This window comes from Cebus imitator, unplaced genomic scaffold (assembly GCF_001604975.1).
Source record: "Cebus imitator isolate Cc_AM_T3 unplaced genomic scaffold, Cebus_imitator-1.0 Scaffold9, whole genome shotgun sequence".
In the NCBI taxonomy this organism is placed as follows: Eukaryota; Metazoa; Chordata; class Mammalia; order Primates; family Cebidae; genus Cebus; species Cebus imitator.
In genome coordinates, this window is record NW_016107324.1 from 4,429,862 (window position 1) to 4,442,329 (window position 12,468).

Sequence of the window (12,468 nt, forward strand, 5' to 3'; positions counted from 1 at the left end):
TTGACCAGGATGGTCTCAATCTCTTGACCTCGTGATCCACCTGCCTCGGCCTCCCAAAGTGCTGGGATTACAGGCTTGAGCCACCGCGCCCGGCCTGCATCTTAGTTTTTAACAACAATGTTAAAAATGTTTAAAAAATAAAATAATAATAATAATAAAGCCAGAAAATGCTCATAGAATAAGAATATAAAGAAGGTATTTTTGTGTAGTTGTACAATGTGTTTGTGTTTTAAGTTATTACAAGAGTCAAAAGTTAAAAAAAATTAGTTTATAAAGTTAAAAAGTTACAATAAGCTAGGGTTAATTCCTTATTAAAGAAAGAAAAATATTTTATAAATTTAGTGTAGCCTAAGTGTGCAGTGTTTATGGAGACTACAGTAGTGCATGTCCTAGGCCTCCACATCCACTCACCCCCCACTCACTGACTCACCCAGAGCAACTTCCAGTCCTGCAGGCTCCATTCTTGATAAGTGTGCTACACAGATATATCTTTTAATATTTTATACAGTATTTTTACTGTTTCTTTTCTATGTATCGATAAATTTAAATACACGAATATTTACCATTGGGTTACAATTGCCTACAGTATTCAGTACAGTGACAAGCTGTGCAGGTTTATAGCCTAGAAGCAATAGGCTATTTCAGATACCCTGTGTGTGTACAGTAGCCTAGGCCATCTAGTTTTGTGTACAAGTACACTCTGTGATGTTCACATAATGACAAAATCACCTAATGATGTATTTCTCAGAACATATCCCTGTCGTTAAGCAACACATGACTATATATATGTAAATAAAATATATATGCACACGTTTAATTGTTAATTGTCTATTTAAAGTACAAGAGATGGCATGACTGTTTTGTAAACCCCTATCCATATCCTTAGCACCTAAAATAAAGTTTGGCATGCTTTTTGCTAAACTTTATGCTAACTGCTAAAATCATTTCTGCTGAAAGAATAACGAAATCAATTAATTTCAAATAATTTTTTAAGCATTGGTCAATATGAAATATCAAGAAGTTAAAGAAGATTCCACAGGCTGGGTGCCATGGCTCACGCCTATAATCCCAGCACTTTGGGAGGCCGAGGGGGGCAGATCATGAGGTCAAGAGATCAAGACCATCCTGGCGAACATAGTGAAACCCCACCTCTACTAAAAATACAAAAATCAGCTGGGCTTGGTGGCGCACCTGTAGTTTCAGCTACTCAGGAGGCTGAGGCAGGAGAATCGCTTGAACCTGGGAGGTGGAGGTTGCTGTGAGCCAAGATTGCACAACTGCACTCCAGCCTGGTGACAGAGTGAGACTCTGTCTCAAAAAAAAAAAAAAAAAAAAAGATTCCACAACAGTGGAATATTATAGGCAAATATTACTGTATCAACACAAACAAATACAGATACACTTCAACAATATGTTAAAAGTGCCTTCTCCCCTCTCTACATCTTCAATAGTTATAGAAAAAATAGGAAAAAATATTTTCTTGATGTAACTAAAAATTTGTAGATCTCATACCAAAAACTGAAGTGAGAATACAATGATACTACAAAGACTTCTATTAATATAAGGGATAAGACAATGATACCACATGAAAAAAATAAAACTGCTGGTCAATAGAAATTAAGAGAAGAAATAAGAGTACAAATATTGGAAAGGAATAATCAAAATACTTTATTTGCAGATGGCTTGACTATAATTAAAAAAAAAAACAGAAACAGAAATAAGATAATTCAGTAGGGTGGTGTTTTATCAAATTAAAATACCAAAATTAGGGAGCATTATTTTGTACAAAAATGAAATCATACTAATGGAAGGAAAGATGTCATATGCCAAGGCCTCAGAAATAACAAAGTTGGATTATTTAGTACTAAAAGATTCTACTAAGGGACGCAAATGAAGGCTGGAATAAATTGAGCATAAATGCAAATTTTATACAGTTTATTCTCTCAATTCAGTATGAATGTAATAATAATACTGTATTTTTGATGCAAACTAAATATTTTTTAAAGTTTGAAAATATTAAAAACAAAATATTTAAAAACAATAAATCTGACAGGAGAGCAAACAGGGAAGTTTAAATATATCACAAAATGGTACTTACTGAAACATGTGGTACTGACACAGGAATAGACAAACATATCAAGCTACAACATTGAGCCAATATACAGGTCTGGTAGTTTACAAAATAGTAAAAGTGGAATTTGAAATCATGATTTGTATTATTCAACATTATTAAATAAATTCAATTTGTATATTCAATAAATGATGTAAGAAAAACTGGCTAGACAAAGGTAAACTCCTTATATCATCTTTCATATCAAAATAAATTCCAAGTGGATATAATATTTAAATATAAAAAGTAAAGCCGTTAATGTATTAAATATAACAGACTTCTTTTTTGTAACAGCTTTATGAGGTATAATTCGCATACCATACAATTCATTCATTGAAAATGTACAATTTATTTTTAGTATGTTCACAGCGTACAACCATCGCCACAATCAACTTCACACTTTCATTTTCATCTCTCTAAGAAAAACTCCCACACCCTATAGCACTCAACCTCCATTTCCCTAACAGCTCTTCTCCCAAGCCCTAGGCAGGCTCTTACCTATTTTCTGTTTCTGTAAATTTGTCTATTTCGAATATTTTATATTAATGGCATTACACAATATGGGATCTTTTTTCACTGGCTTTTTTCACTTAAGGATAGTGTTTTCAACGTCCATCTTTGTTGTAGCACATGGCAGTGCTTTATTTTGTGGCTGAATAATGTTTCATTACATGGATATATCATATTTCATTATGTTTGTGTGTGTCTGTGTGCAGGGGAGGGGTTATTAGAGATAAAAATGTGTGAATTATTCGAAACACTGTTGATTAAATTTCAGTTAACTTTCAGGGACTATGTGCATATAAAACTTTCATAGCTTCATTATTGCAGTTAAAATCATATAATTTTAATGACATCAGATATGTTTTAAAATATTTTTAATAGATGCATTCTATTTTATGAAATTACTACAAATTATTTAACTATTTCCATTTTGCTAGATGTTTTGATTACTAAGAGTATACTTTATATTTAATAATGTTCTTCTAAACATAGCTTGAAAAGTCCTTATTCTTATGATAAATTATTAGAAGTGAAATTATTGTGTTAAATAAGAACATTTTGAAGAACACAATGTTTTATTTACTTTGCTCATGCAAGTGAGTAAAATTGAGAAAAAATATTAGATCTAGACCATATTACGATCCAATAAATAATGAAACATCACTTGCATGCTGACTATAATAATATTTGCTCCAAAGAAAAGAATTTAAATGAAGTTGCCCAAATATGTTGTCTGTCAATATAGTAGAATCCAAACTTCCTTTTGTAAACAATTGGCATGATATGTCCTGCCAGACCAGAAGTTAAAATGTCCAAAAAATAAGCCAGCATTTATAAAATAAATTACACAACCTTGAAGGCAGCTGGTTTGAACTCTATGTATGTATTCACCAAGCAAATGTAAAAGAGCAAGTCAGAGTGGAAACTGTTGTTGGGCTTCAGCCTCCCTCGTTTTCCTTTTTTCTTCTTATACAGTTTAAAAAGTAGCTGAAGAAAATCATCTAACATTTTTGACTCTGGTTGTCAAAAAATAGGAAATAAGTAAATTAAGCCTGTAATTTAAGATCTTTCTGAGAAACTGGCATACCTAAGATCCTATTAATTATCAAGAATGATAAGTGGTTCTAATTAATTCCTCAAGTTTCTCACCGTTCTTATAAAACAATTAGCTGAAACTGATGTCTGGTAGGAAGATAAGGACTACACTTAGAAAAGTGAAATAGAAATAATGTAAATTCAAATTCAAAAACCGAAACTATTTCTCAAAATTATTTTACTGCACATGTCTATTGGCAGTTGACTTTCAGGTTATGCTGAGAAAAAGGGGGCTACTTTTTAGTTTTAAGTTTGAGATAAATGTTCAGAAGGGATGAAAGATTCTGAAATACTTTGATCATATATTAAAGAGTTTTGGCTCTATTTTAATCTAGAATATACAATACCCCCTAGATCTATATCAGAATAGCTTGAAGTTTCTAACTATACACTCGGAAGATTGGCATATTAAAAAGTTGAAAAAAAATTGTTAAAATGGCCATGAGCTTATTACAAAAATATTTGTTTTAGACATTGGATACTTTTTCTTGGTAGTAAAATCCTGGATCTTATCTAGTTGACATGCTATGTTCAAACAGATTAAAAGGCTCTAGTTTTTTTTTTTTTTTATTATAAATATTTAATTCCTATCATCTGAACTATTTATGCAATCAGGGCTTATATTTACGTTTACAAAAAATCAATTAAGACTATACTTTACCTTAGTCAGAGAAATTTAAGAATTTTATCTTTAAACAGATTATTTTTTGGTTTTAAAAAGCACATTTTACTGACTACAGGTAGGTCTAGTAGAGAGTGGGTATGGGTGTATATATGAGTGTGCACATATTTTGTCATACTGACTTAATGTAAGGTCCAGAAAAATTATTCAGAAAATAAATAAAATGAGTTTTATGAGTAAAATAACTGTGGTTAATAAATCAATTAATTCAGATCATCTTCAATATAGTTATTTCATTTAAAATATTAATTTTTCATTGTCTCTTATATGCTGAAGAGAGAATTCTTCGTACAGTGAATGGTTCCACTAAATTGAAATTTCCTTCAATTCCAAAATTTCATGGCATTACTTTTTTGTTATGAAACTTCTTATATTTGTTTTAATCTGTCCTCAGATTTTGGCTCCATTCTCAAAATACCACCATTTTCCATTTGTTAGTAACAAAATCTAAATCGGTGTTAGCACTTTAGTTTTTCACCTGTTGGTTTATATATCTTCAAAAAGATTATAGAAATAAATGGCATTATAAGAAAGTTGGTGTAAAAGTTTGTGAGAATATGAGAAACATTTTCCCACAGATTTCCTATATCTGATTATGTTTCCTAGCTAGATTACATTTGCACAAAAATACTGGAAGACAATATTAATTAAAAGAACACAATATAAAAATAAAATAAAAAGGAAAAAACGAAAGTAATAACAAAAATTAATTTAAAAAATTTTGTTATTATTATAAGTTATGAGATATATGTGCAGAATATGCAGGTTTATTACATAGGTATACACATGCCATGGTGATTTGCTGCACCCATCAACCCATAATCTACATTAGGTGTTTCTCCTAATGCTATCCCTCCTCTAGCCTTCTACCCCTCAATATGTCCTGGTGTGTGATGTTCCCTTCCCTGTGTCCATGTATTTTCGTTGTTGAACTCCGACTTATGAGTGAGGGCATGCAGTGTTTGGTTTTCTGTTCCTGTGTTAGTTTGCTGAGAACTATAGTTTCCAGCTTCATCCATGTCCCTGCAAAGGACATGAACTCATCATTTTTTATGGCTATATAGTATTCCATGATGTATATGTGCCGCATGTTGTTTACCAGTCTATCGTTGATGGGCATTAGGGTTGGTTCCAAGTCTTTGCTATTGTGAACTGTGCTGCAGGAAACATAAAAGTGCATATATCTTTATAGTAGAATGATTTATAATTCTTTGGGTATATACCCAGTAATGATATGGGTCAAATGGTATTTCTGGTTTCAGATCCTTGAGGAATTGCCATACTGTCTTCCACAATTGTTGAACTAATTTATACTCACACCAACACTGTAAAAGCATTCCTATTTCTCCACATCCTCTCCAGCAGCTGTTGTTTTCTGACTTTTAATGATCGCCATTCTGACTGGCATTAGACAGTATCTCATAGTGGCGTTGATTTCCATTTCTCTAATGACCATTGATGATGAACTTTTTTTCATGTGTTTGTTGCCCACATAAATGTCTTCTTTTGAGAAGTGTCTGTTCGTTTCCTTTGCCTACTTTTTGACGGGATTGTTTGCTTTTTTGTTCTTGTAAATTTGTTTGAGTTCTTTATAGATTCTGGATATTAGCCCTTTGTCAGACAGAGAGATTGCAAAAATTTTCTCAACAGGGAAATTAATTGGTAAAGCTATCTTACCAAAATTCAAGAAGGGAACTCTAAAAGTACACACATTTTGGAATTTAGAGTTCATATATAAAACATAATATGCTTTTTACTTCCATAGTGGGACCCTGGTTAGTTGAATAAAGGTTTAGGGAGCCAATGGAAATGGAAACACATGTCTATTGAATGTCTGATGGTGGTAGGTGGTGAGTCATTCTGGACTTAGATTAAGTTGCATATCTGCTTGCTTCAGGAACAAAGGACTCCCTGAAGGACTGACTGAATAGCTGTAAGGGAGTTTGGGAGTAAATCATAGACCATTAGTATTGGAACTAAAACTCAATGGGACTGGCAGGAGTCTGGGAGGAATTCAGTGTTGGATGTAGAGACAAGTGCCTTAACAAAGAAGGATATTCTTCTTCCTACTATATCACAAACCTGAAACACATGTACCTATCTAAATACACTAGTGATTATTAGTGGGAATAAATGTGTTTGAGTTACTCATATGTCTTCCTTCAAATTTTGTTCTAGGCAGAATATGTTCCAAGTTTCTTAGGAAAAATCATGGCTGTTCATAAAAAACTGAGAGTGATGAGAACTCCTCCTAATAGCAGCAGACTCAAATAAGTGACATCATGGGCTGGAAAAGTGGAGGAGCAGGAGCAGGGACTAGGGAGAATAAAGCTGGGGCAAAAAACCATGAGAAGCTAAGAGAGAAGAAAAAGATGGGGTGGCTGAATGAGGCAGAATCTAGCTGCAGACTAAGGCCAGCACACAGGATGGAACAGTGGGGCTCCAGTGACAGAAAAGACAGAAATCGCTCTGCCAGTAAAGACAGCAGCACTAGGGACGCTACTTCATTAGTTTCTGTACGTGCATAAGGTCAAATCTCTATGATAAATTGTGCTCACACACACACCAGTCCTCTATATCCATGGATTCAAGCAACTATAAATTTAAAACATTGAGGAAAAAAAAATGGATGATTGCATCTGTACTGAACACATATATACCTTTTTCCTTGTCATTATTCCCTAAACAATATAGTATAACAGCTATTTACATAGCATTTACATTGTATTAGGCATTATAGGTAATGTAGAGATAATAAAGTATACAGGAGGATGTATGTAGGTTATATGCAAACATTACAGCCTTTTATATAAGAGATTTGAGCATCTGAGGATTTTGATATCCAAGGCAGGGTGGTGGTGGTGGTTCTAAAACAGATCCCCCACAGGTACTGAAGAATGACTGATATATATATATATATATATATATATATATATATATGTAAAATGATGTAATGATGTACAGCATATATATGATGTAATGATATATAATATATATGATGTACAACATATATGTAATCATATATATATATGATTATACAGCTGTAGAATCTCTAAGGGTTCTCTTCTGACTGATGTACTTCTGGCACAGTTTTCTGTAGCCATATCAAACAGTAGTAGGGCCTTGGTCTGTCCATGGGTTGAATATATTTTGCCCTTGCTTAAATCTTTTTCTGTTCTTTGCTAGCTATTTTTTGTCACATGGTTTAAAAGTCAGCTCAGTCGTATTTCCATGGAGCCTGTCATAGCCTCCTTCATTTAAGTTTGCTTTAGATCAGTCCCTGCAGTCGCCTAGAACACTGTCCAGATACCTCTGCTAAAGTGAACTGTAATGTCTCCTTGGGTTGTATTTCTTCACTAGATTGCTTAAGAACAGGGACTTGCTCATTCCATTAAATTTTTAGCACAGTATCTCACATAATATAAGCACCCAAGAAATGTTTATATAAATTCAATTATGTTTAATTTTCTAACTTATACCTAAATGAATCTAAAATATTTAATTATTTATGCCATGAAAACAAAATCAATCATGTGTTTGTTTTTTTTTTCATACCTTGTAATGATCCATCTGTTTAATTAGTATTATGAAGCACAAAATATTATAACAATAAATGTTTTATTCACTTATACAGTAAATACTCATTAACAGCCTGCTATATTCCCAAGTTTTGAAAATAAGGTCTGAATTATTTACCCACATGGAACTTATATTCTAGTGAAATACTACCAGGATGTTCTAGGTTTAATATCTAAAATCTAGTTTGTTAGAAATGTACATTCCTCTAAAAGTAACTAACTCTTATTTGTTGCAGACTGAATATGTACTCTATAACTTGGGGTGAAAACATGGTCTTGCCTCAACTAATTTTCAGTTTAATTCATGGATTCAATATCTACCTTGATGGCAAGAATTCTAATCACTCCCTGTCTTCCTGGAGTTTTCATGAAGCTTAAAGTCTTACACAGTCCCAAAATGGAAGGTAGTCAACTGCCTTCCACACTCAATTCAGGCTAGTGTTGGGGTTATTTATTAGTCTATTACTGCACCTGCCTCTTGCTGCTGCCACATGTTGTCACCTTCAGAAACTCACTGTATTAATTCATTTTCACACTCCTGATAAAGACATACATGAGACTGGGTAATTTATACAGGAAAAAAGGTTTATTGGACTTCAGTTTCACATGGCTAGGGAGGCCTCACAATCATGGTGGAAGGCAACAAGGAGCAAGTCACATCTTACATGGATGGCAGAAGGCAAAGAGAGAATTTGTACAGGGAAACTCCTCATTTTTAAAACCATGAGATCTCATGAGACCCATTCACTATCATGAGAACAGGAGGGGAAAGACCCACCCACAAGATTCAGTCATCTCCCTCCAGGTCCCTCCCACAACACGTGGGAATTATAAGAGCTACAGGATAAGATTTGGTTGGAGACACAGAGCCAAACCATATCACTCACCCTACACTATCTGACAATGTCAGTCTTCTAGAGTTCTAAACTCCCATTACAAGATTTTATTCTTTCTCTTTGAAAAATCAGATATATTTCCTCTTTCTCAGGACTACATTCAAACAAAAGTGTTCCATGCTTAGCTTCCTTAACCTCCAACTCCTGATGTTTAACTCTTTTAAATCCCATACATACCTCCCCATCCTTGTCCCCCACCCTCCCACCACCAACCAAATACCCAAGGCAGCAGCTTACTCTGGGAGACAAGAGAAAGCATCTGGTCTCTCACAGACTGAGACTCTATATCCTTATTTCCCATCTCAAAAATTCTCATCCTAAGGCCTGAGGATTTAAGTCATCAAAGACACATAATTTAACAAATGTTTATTTCCTGGCCAGTGCCAGTGAGACTTGTAACTACTGGTCCCATAAAACCTTGTGCCAAGCCTTCTGGAGGAAAGTATCTTTTCTTATTGGAGAGTGACTTATATTCTAAGGATTTCCCTACATTTCTGCATCCCAGGATTTTCCGTTGACTTGTTTATGTCTAAATCTGGAGGAGTGGTTGGGTTGGTAATTTATAAGGTACTCTTTTCTTTCTAGCCATTTTTTGCATTACATTTTTTTATTTCGGTTCTTTTTTCTGTGGATTCTGTTATTGTGCAGTGCACTCTGATGTCCAAAGTTTGGTTGCTTTTTTCTGTCCACAGCCTCCCTGCAGAGAAGTTTCAGGCCACCTCATCCTCTATAGACCCCATATTGGCCTGAGAGTCATAAAGCACATGATTATATTGGTCACGTCCTTGTCTTCCTCTGATTACACCACACTGAGTCTCCTGGCACCACCAATCAGTCTGGCCTCATGGTCGCACTGACCACAAACCGAACATCACATTTTCTCAAGTTTGGCTTCTGTGACTGATCACACAGTTTATACTGACCCTACACATCATCTGTAACTATGTTTAGGGGGGTGGGAAAGGACTATGGGAACGACCAGCTTCCTGGCAGAATGCCACTGGAAAATTATCCCTTTAGGAAACAAACTGAAAAGTTCTCTCTTTGGTTTTTTCCTGTTTCTTCACTTAGAAATATTTCTTGCTAGCTGACTTTGGGCAAGAAACAAAAGGCCGTATTTGAAATAGTGTTCCTTCAAATCACTGCTTTTCCTGAAGAGAAGCAATTCAGGAGTTCCCAGGCCTCAATGCGCTTTCTCTCTTGTGATGTGTAGGTAGCCCATGTGCCTTGCTTTGGTTTACACTAGTGAGCAAACCTACTCTTTTAGGGATTTTCCTGAAAGGAACTGATATCAATGAAAAGCACTCTGAAATATTTTTTTTTAAAAAATAACCACTTCAATTAGGCAATTTAATTGTGCAAATGAACTCAGGAATTGACCAGAGAAGGAATCAGAAATGACTTAGCTTAAACTTAAATTCTATACCCAGGGCCTTATAAGGCCTTGAGAAAGAAGGGCTTGAATAGGTGCTGTGAGGAACAGTGCATTATGGCCCAGATACTATGCTTTTCCCATGGTCTTCACAACCCACAGACCAGAAGATCCTGAGGCCATAGAACCAACAAAAGATAAAACCTTATAAAGGAGAATAAAATCCCTTCTAAGCTCTGACCACAGATTTACAGTTTCAGGTGGGGCAAGCACAGTGAAAGAGCTAACATGCACTGATCATTTCCTATAGGAAGTTCATCATCTCCAATCTTCATGACAATGTCTCGAAGCTTATTACTGTTTATAATTATTTTCTAAGATGAGGCATATTAGGCTGAAGAATGTTAAGTGACTTACATAAGGCTACAGTGCTTGGCAGAACCAGAATTCAGAGTAAGGTATAGGATGACTAACTTGTTAGAGAGCCGGTCTGAGACCTGGCCATACCAAACAAAAAAAGCATAACAAAATAATATATAACAAGGAAGGGGCTGGCAAGGTGGCCGAATAGGAAGAGCTGCTGTCTGTAGCTCCCAGTGAGATCAATACAGAAGGTGGGTGATTTCTGCATTTCTAACTGAGGTACCTGACTCATATCATTGGGACTGGTTAAACAGTGGGTGCAGCCTACTGATGGCGAGCAGGAGCAGGGTGGGGAGTCACCTCACCTGGGAAGTGCAAGGGGTAAGGGAACTCCCTCCCCAGCCAAGGCAAGCCATGAGGGACTGTGCTGTGAGGAACAGTGCATTCCAGCCCAGTTACTACACTTTTCCCATGATCTGCACAACCCACAGGCCAGGGGATTCGCTTGGGTGCCTGGGACCTGGGTTTCAAGCACAAAACTGGGCAGCCATTTGGGCAGACACTGAGCTAGCTGCAGGAGTTTTTTTTTTTTTTTTTTTTTTTTCTCATACTCCATTGGTGCCTGGAACATGGTGAGACACAACTGTTCACTCTCTTGGAAAGGAAGCTGGAGACAGGGAGCCAGGTGGTCTAGCTCAGTGAATCCCACTCCCACAGAGCCCAGAAAGCTAAGATCCACTGTCTTGAAATTCTTGCTGCCAGCATAGCAGTCCAGAAGTTGACCTAGAATGCTAGAGCTTGGTGGGGGTAGGGATGTTCCCATTTCTGAGGCTTGAGTAGGTGATTTTCCCCTCACAGTATAAACAAAGCCACTTGGAAGTTTGAACTGGGTGGAGCCCACTGCAGCTTGGCAAAGCCACTGTAGCTAAGCTGTCTCTCTAGATTTCTCTGGGAAGAGCATCTCTGAAAGAAAGGCAGCAGCCCCAGTCAGGGGCTTATAAATAAAACCCCCATCTCCCTGGGACAGAACACCTGGGGGAAGGGGTGGCTCTGGGTGCAGCTTCAGCAGACTTACACGTTCTTGCCTGCTGGCTCTGAAGAGAGCAGCAGATCTCCCAGCGCAGCACTTGAGCTCTGCTAAGGGACAGACTGCCTCCTCAAGTGGGTCCTTGACCCCCATGCCTCTTGACTGGGAGATACCTCCCAGCAGGGATTGACAGACACTTCACACAGGAGAGATCTGGTTGGCACCAGGTGGGTGCCCCTCTAGGATGAAACTTCCAGGGGAAGGAACAGGCAGCAATCTTTGCTGTTCTGCAGTCTCTGCTGGTGACACCCAGGCAAACAGGATCTGGAGTGGACCTCCAGCAAACTCCAGCAGATCTGCAGCAGAGAGTCCTGACTATTAGAAGGAAAACTAACAAACAGAAAGAAATAGCGTGAACATGAACAAAAAGGACATCCATACAAAAACCTCATCCGAAGGTCACCAACATCAAAGACCAAAGGTAGGTAAATCCATGAGGATGAGGAAAAATCAGCACAAAAAGGCTGAAAATTCCAAAAACCAGAACACCTCTTCTCCCCTGAAAGTTGACAACTCCTCACCAGCAAGGGAACAAAACTGAATGAGGAATGAGTTTGACAATGGACAGAAGTAGGCTTCAGAAGGTAATAACAAACTCCGAGTTAAAGGAGCATGTTCTAACCCAATGCAAGGAAGCTAAGAATATTTTTAAAAGGTTAGAGGAATTGCTAACTAGAATAACCCATTTAGAGAAGAACATAAATGACCTGATGGAACTGAAAAACACAGCACAAGAACTTCATGAAGCATACACAAGTATCAATAGCTGAACTGATCAAGC

The 12,468-nt window shown here is 36.5% G+C and overlaps 1 long non-coding RNA gene across 1 annotated transcript in view; it reads left to right on the forward strand.

Moving 5' to 3' along the window:
- Positions 1-12,468, forward strand: part of LOC108315460 — a 190,636-nt gene that overhangs the window by 13,108 nt on the left and 165,060 nt on the right. The window lies entirely within an intron of this gene.